The sequence below is a fragment of the Impatiens glandulifera genome, chromosome 2, assembly GCF_907164915.1.
Source record: "Impatiens glandulifera chromosome 2, dImpGla2.1, whole genome shotgun sequence".
In the NCBI taxonomy this organism is placed as follows: Eukaryota; Viridiplantae; Streptophyta; class Magnoliopsida; order Ericales; family Balsaminaceae; genus Impatiens; species Impatiens glandulifera.
Genome location: NC_061863.1, coordinates 55,508,521 through 55,514,839, shown reverse-complemented (window position 1 = coordinate 55,514,839; position 6,319 = coordinate 55,508,521).

The following is a 6,319-nucleotide window of genomic DNA, read 5'->3' as shown; positions in this document are numbered from 1 at the left end:
TAATAATAATAATACATTCAAAATTATTTTATTAGATTTCTGAAAATTAGTTATTTTAGTTCATTTTAAAATAAGTAAATAATTTGTTGTATTGATTGTATATACATTTGTCATTGTTCAATCAATACAATTAAATATCATTTATTGAAAAATGGAGAGAAAAACTTATATAAGTTATTATTTCAACATTTGGGCCGAATATGAAAACTTAAGCTCATAATCTTACTAACATGAATTTATGTGTTTTACAGCTTAGTTACAAATCTTCACAATTTATCATTATATTAATAATAAATCAAATGATTCCTTCAAAATCTTTCTATTTTTAAATATTTTAAAAAATATATAAGAGGTACAAACACAATCATTGTTAAAATGTTTTCATGGGCAATTTTCATTTGTAATTTTTTTATCTAGTTAAATTTTTGGATGGATAACACACACACTAACTACCTTATATATATCATATTAATCTTATTGAGAATTAAACTTTAAATAATATTTGTTCTCTTAAATATTTTCATAACTCTTATATATTTGATGTACCTTCAAATATAATTTTAAACAATTGACTTTGGCTCAATTAATATAGTAGGTTACATATTAATACATTTCTTTGTAGTCCATTTTTGTAAGGTTATATACACTTCTTCTCATTTGTCATCTTAAGAGGTAAAATGAGTATTGTGATTATTTTTTATTTTTTTTTTGCTAATAATATTGTATAATTATTATTCATTGTTTTATTTATGGTACTTTGAAAATGAATAAATACATAGTAAAAACAATTACTATTATATGAATATACATTCTTTAAAAATGCTTGGATAGGATACATTTTCTTTACAATATTAAACTATTATTTATTTAATCTTAGATTTTTTTTTACCATTATATTCTAATACCTTTTCATATTTTTTTATAAAAAAAAAAACTATATTTTTGTCATAATTAACATCAATCAATTATTTTTATCTAACTAAGCCAACTATGAAACTAAGAATAACAAGAAAATATTCATACATTTTATGAGCTAAATGTGTAACCCTAAATTAAAATATAAATATCTTCTAGAAATATCCAAAGTCCAAACAACTAATTTGACTATATTGCTTTATTTAGATGGACTTGTTCAATATGGATTAGCCTCCCTTATTTTTATTTTATAAAAAAATTATTTTATTCATTAAATAAAATATTAAATTATCTCTTATTTAACTATATATATATATATATATATATATATATATATATATATATATATATATATATATATATATATATATATATATATCAAACAAGTTTTAAGGAATGATTCGGTTTGAGTTATTTTACTCCAACAAAATTAAACATCATTTCACTCCCTCTCATCCATTAAATTTATCAATTCATTAATCAAAATACTAAAATACTCCATATTTTTTTTATTTATATATATTAATACCTTTAAGTATTTTTTTAAAAATAATTATCATCTCTTTAAAATCATTAATAATCATTATTTTTTTCTCATTATTCAAATAACTTAAATCCAAACAAACTCTAATAGTTAATTTCATTCACTTATTCACTTAAATTATTATTTTTAATTATTTAAAATATATATATTATTCGTCTGGTTTAATTCAACTTATTTGCAAAGGTTAATTCACAGTCGAGGACTTATTTGTCCACATTTCTACTAACTACTACTTTAACATTTAGGAATTTTTTTCAATCTAGATTAATTAAATAATTAATCATTTATTAAAATTTTATTAAAATTTAAATTATGAAAAAGGGCAAGATATTAAGAGTATTAATATATTATAATAAAAAATATTATCATATATTTATAATAATTAATTAATAGATCAAAACATAGAGGTAAAATTAATTATAGCTATTTGGGATTATTAAAATTAGATTGACCAAGACTTTTAGGATTCTCTCTATATATTTCAATTAATTAATTAATTAGGGACGAAAACAATGAAACTACGATGATAACGATGGTCCGAAAAAAAATATAATTATATATAATAACTGGTTTGATAAAATAAACCCCGATAACTAGCTATTTTTGATTCTATCATAGACATGTAAATCATTTTTAGTGCCCTATATATGAAAATTGGTTTTTGTTCCATCTATTTCAAATTTGATTCTGAATACAATAAAAGACAAATAAAAAAAACTTTAAAATTTGATTACAATAAATTAAAAATAACACATAAATAAAAACATGTTTTCAAGGAGATATAAATGTGGATGTTCTTCCCAAAAATGCAAGGATGGTGGTTGAAATTTGATGGTGCAACTATATTAATTATGTACTTAAAATTTTATAAAATTAAAATAAAAGTATTTTAATTAATTATTTACATGTTCTAATTGAAGAAATAAGATGTTTTAAATAATTTTTTTTATTATATTATATATATATATTCTTAATAATTAAATTATTTTATTTTTCATAATTTAAGACTATGATAAAGACTAGTTTAATTGAGCTTGTAAATAAATTGAATAATATGAAACATATTTAATAGTTTAAAAATAATATTAAAGATAAATCAAACTAGGTCTAAGTGAAGTTGTGGCCCACTAAGTGACACGTTGGACGGATTGTTTTCATTGGGAACTGGTGCTGATTGTAATAAATTAGTATGCAATCGGTTACACTGGAACCACATGTAATAATGTTTGACCAATTTTACAGTCAAACTTTTTTTTTTTTTAGAAAATAGATCAATGGGCATAACGTGACAACTAATTAAAACATGTCCTATAATACTTTCTTTTATTTTCTTTATTTATAATGTGTTTTTCTTAAATTAGAAAATTAATTTATAATAGCATAGTTGAAACCGGAAATTGGATGAAATGACCCTAACAACGGTCTTAATTGGGGAAATGATCAGCACCTAATAAAAATTGCGCAAATTACCACTTTTAAGTTTTCGGACGAAAATATCCCGTCGCATTACGCGACGAAACCTCAATTCGTCGAGTGTGTCGTCGTGAGACGCGTCTGTGCCGTCGCGTGAAGCGACCGCCATCGCGACGAATTAGGGTTCCGTCGCGTTACGCGACGAGGTATTTTCGTCGTAACATAGGGGAAGTGGTCATTTCTATAAGTTTTATAGGACGCCGGTCATTTCCCTAAATAAGGGTTTTATTAAGGTTATTTCATTAAATTTCCGGTTAAAAACCCTGCTACGGTTTGAGTTTTTTTTATTTACCTCATAATTTTTAAATATTTTATTGAAATATTAGTTTTGATAAATAATGTTCGATATGTATATATTAACAAATTTAATATTTGCTCATTTAACTATCCTTCAATTCTGAACATTTCTAAATATGCCAAAATACAACTTTGTTAATTGAACTAATTAATGAATTAATTGAAGTTTCTATTTTTATAACTTAATAATTATTTACAAAATTATGTAAAGTCAATAATTAAAAATAAAAAAATACTTTAAACTTAATTGTTAAAGTCAAATAAGTTCATAAATTTCTACAAATACTCAGATTTGATCAAATAAGCTTAGTTTTACTTTATTAGTATATTGATTTTTGTGATGTTAACTTTATTAATATGTATAGTTATTAACTTACAGAGTTGTATTGAATTAAATCTTAATTTTTAAAATAAATTAAAGTAAATAAAAATGAACAAAACAAGTAAAATCTATAGATGTTGACTTTTTCATGTTTTTTTTAAATATTATTTGGTTTGGTCTGGTCCAGAATTGGGAATTTAGTAAGTCTTAATTAATTGGGCTATTGGATTATATATGTTAAAACAAGCTCAAAAAATAATAATTTTTCTTTTTACAAGTTCAAATTGATTTTTGAAAAATAAAATATAATAAGTTTTCCTTATTTTTAATTTAGAAATCATCCAGTTAAATAATTCAAATACTTATAATTTATTTTAATATAAACAAAATATTTTAAAACAATCCCCAAATCAAATCATATTAATTGTCTACCAATTTATATATTTATCAATTCAAATATTAATATAATTCAAATAAATAATTTTTTTATATAGAATATTATGTTTACAAAAAAGACATAATTATTTTATCATACCTTTTGCAATATAATCCAAATAAAACATTATAAGAATGTAAATCATGTTATAGAGATTCCAATTCATTTTCACTTACAAAGTTGTGAACATTTGAGCTTCTTCCTTCAATTTTTATTATTATTTTGGCAGTCTCTAGTTTTCATATTTACTTTTGATATTTCTAAAACTCCATCTTAAGTTTGTGGGTTTTAATTTTGATAAATATTTAAAAAATATATATATATAAATAAAGATGTATTGTGTTGTCAATAAATTGATTTTTAATTAAAATGCCAATTGAATTATGGACAAGATTTATCTAAGAAACCAAGAAAACAGTCATAACACATATGCATCAAGTTTGCCTTTTTTTTTATTTTACTTTTTTGTCAAATAAAGTTATTAATCATGGTAATTAAATATTTTCATATGGTACTCCATCCATGTGAGGTCTTTTCACGCCAACCACTTACATCAACTCAATAATAGAGAGTAAATAAATCTTACTCATGCACATTATAAATTTGTAAAAAAACATATCAAGGTAATTTAAGTGATAATATCGTGTTTAAAATATTAAAAATCATAAGTTCGATTTTTACTAAATTGAAGTTGAGAATCATTACTCGTTTGAGGGTTTTGCTAACTTAATAAATTCAAGAAACAAAAATAACTGTTAACAAGTTTGAAATTTGGTGGTGGATGTAAAGGGTACAATAATGGTAGGAAAGAATAGTAAGATGGGATTGACATAAAATCAATAACTACCCATGTGTGACATGAACAGTTTCCCAAACTAACCTTGTTTGGCGTTCACTTTCCCAAACTAACCTAGTTTGTTCATTTATTCCCAAACTAACCTAGTTTACTATTTAAACTCATTTTAATTTTTTTTTTATTTTTTTTATTTTTTTTTTACATTTCAAATTTATTATATATGTATATAATTATTATTATTATTTATATAAACTAAATTATTTATATTTTGATATATATTTTAAATTATTAATTTTATAAATTAAATATTTATATTTTAATATAAATATTTAATGATTCATTAACTTAAGACATATTTTTGGGAAGAAAACACAATAAAAATTGATAAAATTTTTATTGTGAAATTATATTATAATGAAAAGTTGTCAAAATTATTTTAATAAAAGACAACCTAATAAATATAAATAATAATTTGAATGAAAAGTTGTCAAAATTATTTTAATAAAAGACAACCCAATAAATATAAATAATAATTTGAATAATAAAAAAAATAAATTTATAGGGATGAAAATCATAATGGCACGTATATATGTAAATATATTATATATATAATAAATTTGAAATGTAAATATATATATATATATATTAAAATATAAATAATTAAATTTATAAAAAAATAATTTAAATTATATATCAAAATATAAATAATCAAATTTATAAAAATAATAATTTAAAATATATATCAAAATATAAATAATTTAGTTTATATAAATAATAATTTAAATATATATATATATAATAAATTTGAAATGTTAAAAAAAATAAAAAATAAAAAAAACTGAGTTTGAATAGTAAACTAGGTTAGTTTGGGAATAAATGAACAAACTAGGTTAGTTTGGGAAAGTGAACGCCAAACAAGATTAGTTTGGGAAACTGTTCTGTGTGACATAACATTAACAACAATCTTGTATTTGTATATGGGATAATAAATAAATAAATGAATAATACATGATTGACCATCAAATCATAATAAACTAACTAAATAATTATTATGTACATGTGTTATGTAGGTTTATGTTATCACCTTAATTAATTAATCTTGTCTAATCAAATGTCCATTATCCAATCCTTAGCAACTTCCCATGGCTCGGCCCAATAGAGACAATCCAGCAATGCAGTTAAAATAAAATAAAAAAATTATTTTTTAATTGTAAACTCATAATTTACTTACAAATTTAGTTTGATGAGTGAATAGGAGAGGAAATGACAAGTCATCACTTTATTTGTTGGAAAAAAAATTGTAAAGAAAGAAAGAAAAGAAATAAATTATTTTAGTTTTTCAGTCGATTCTTTTTCTCATTAAATCACTCAAATTGATTGTCTCAATCATTTTTCATTTTATTATTATTATATATATAATTAAGTATAAAAATTAATAATATTATGAAAAATTAATATTTACAAAACTAGTTATACTAATTCATTTATTTGAATATATAATAATTTTTTAATTTATAAATATAAATTAACTTTTTT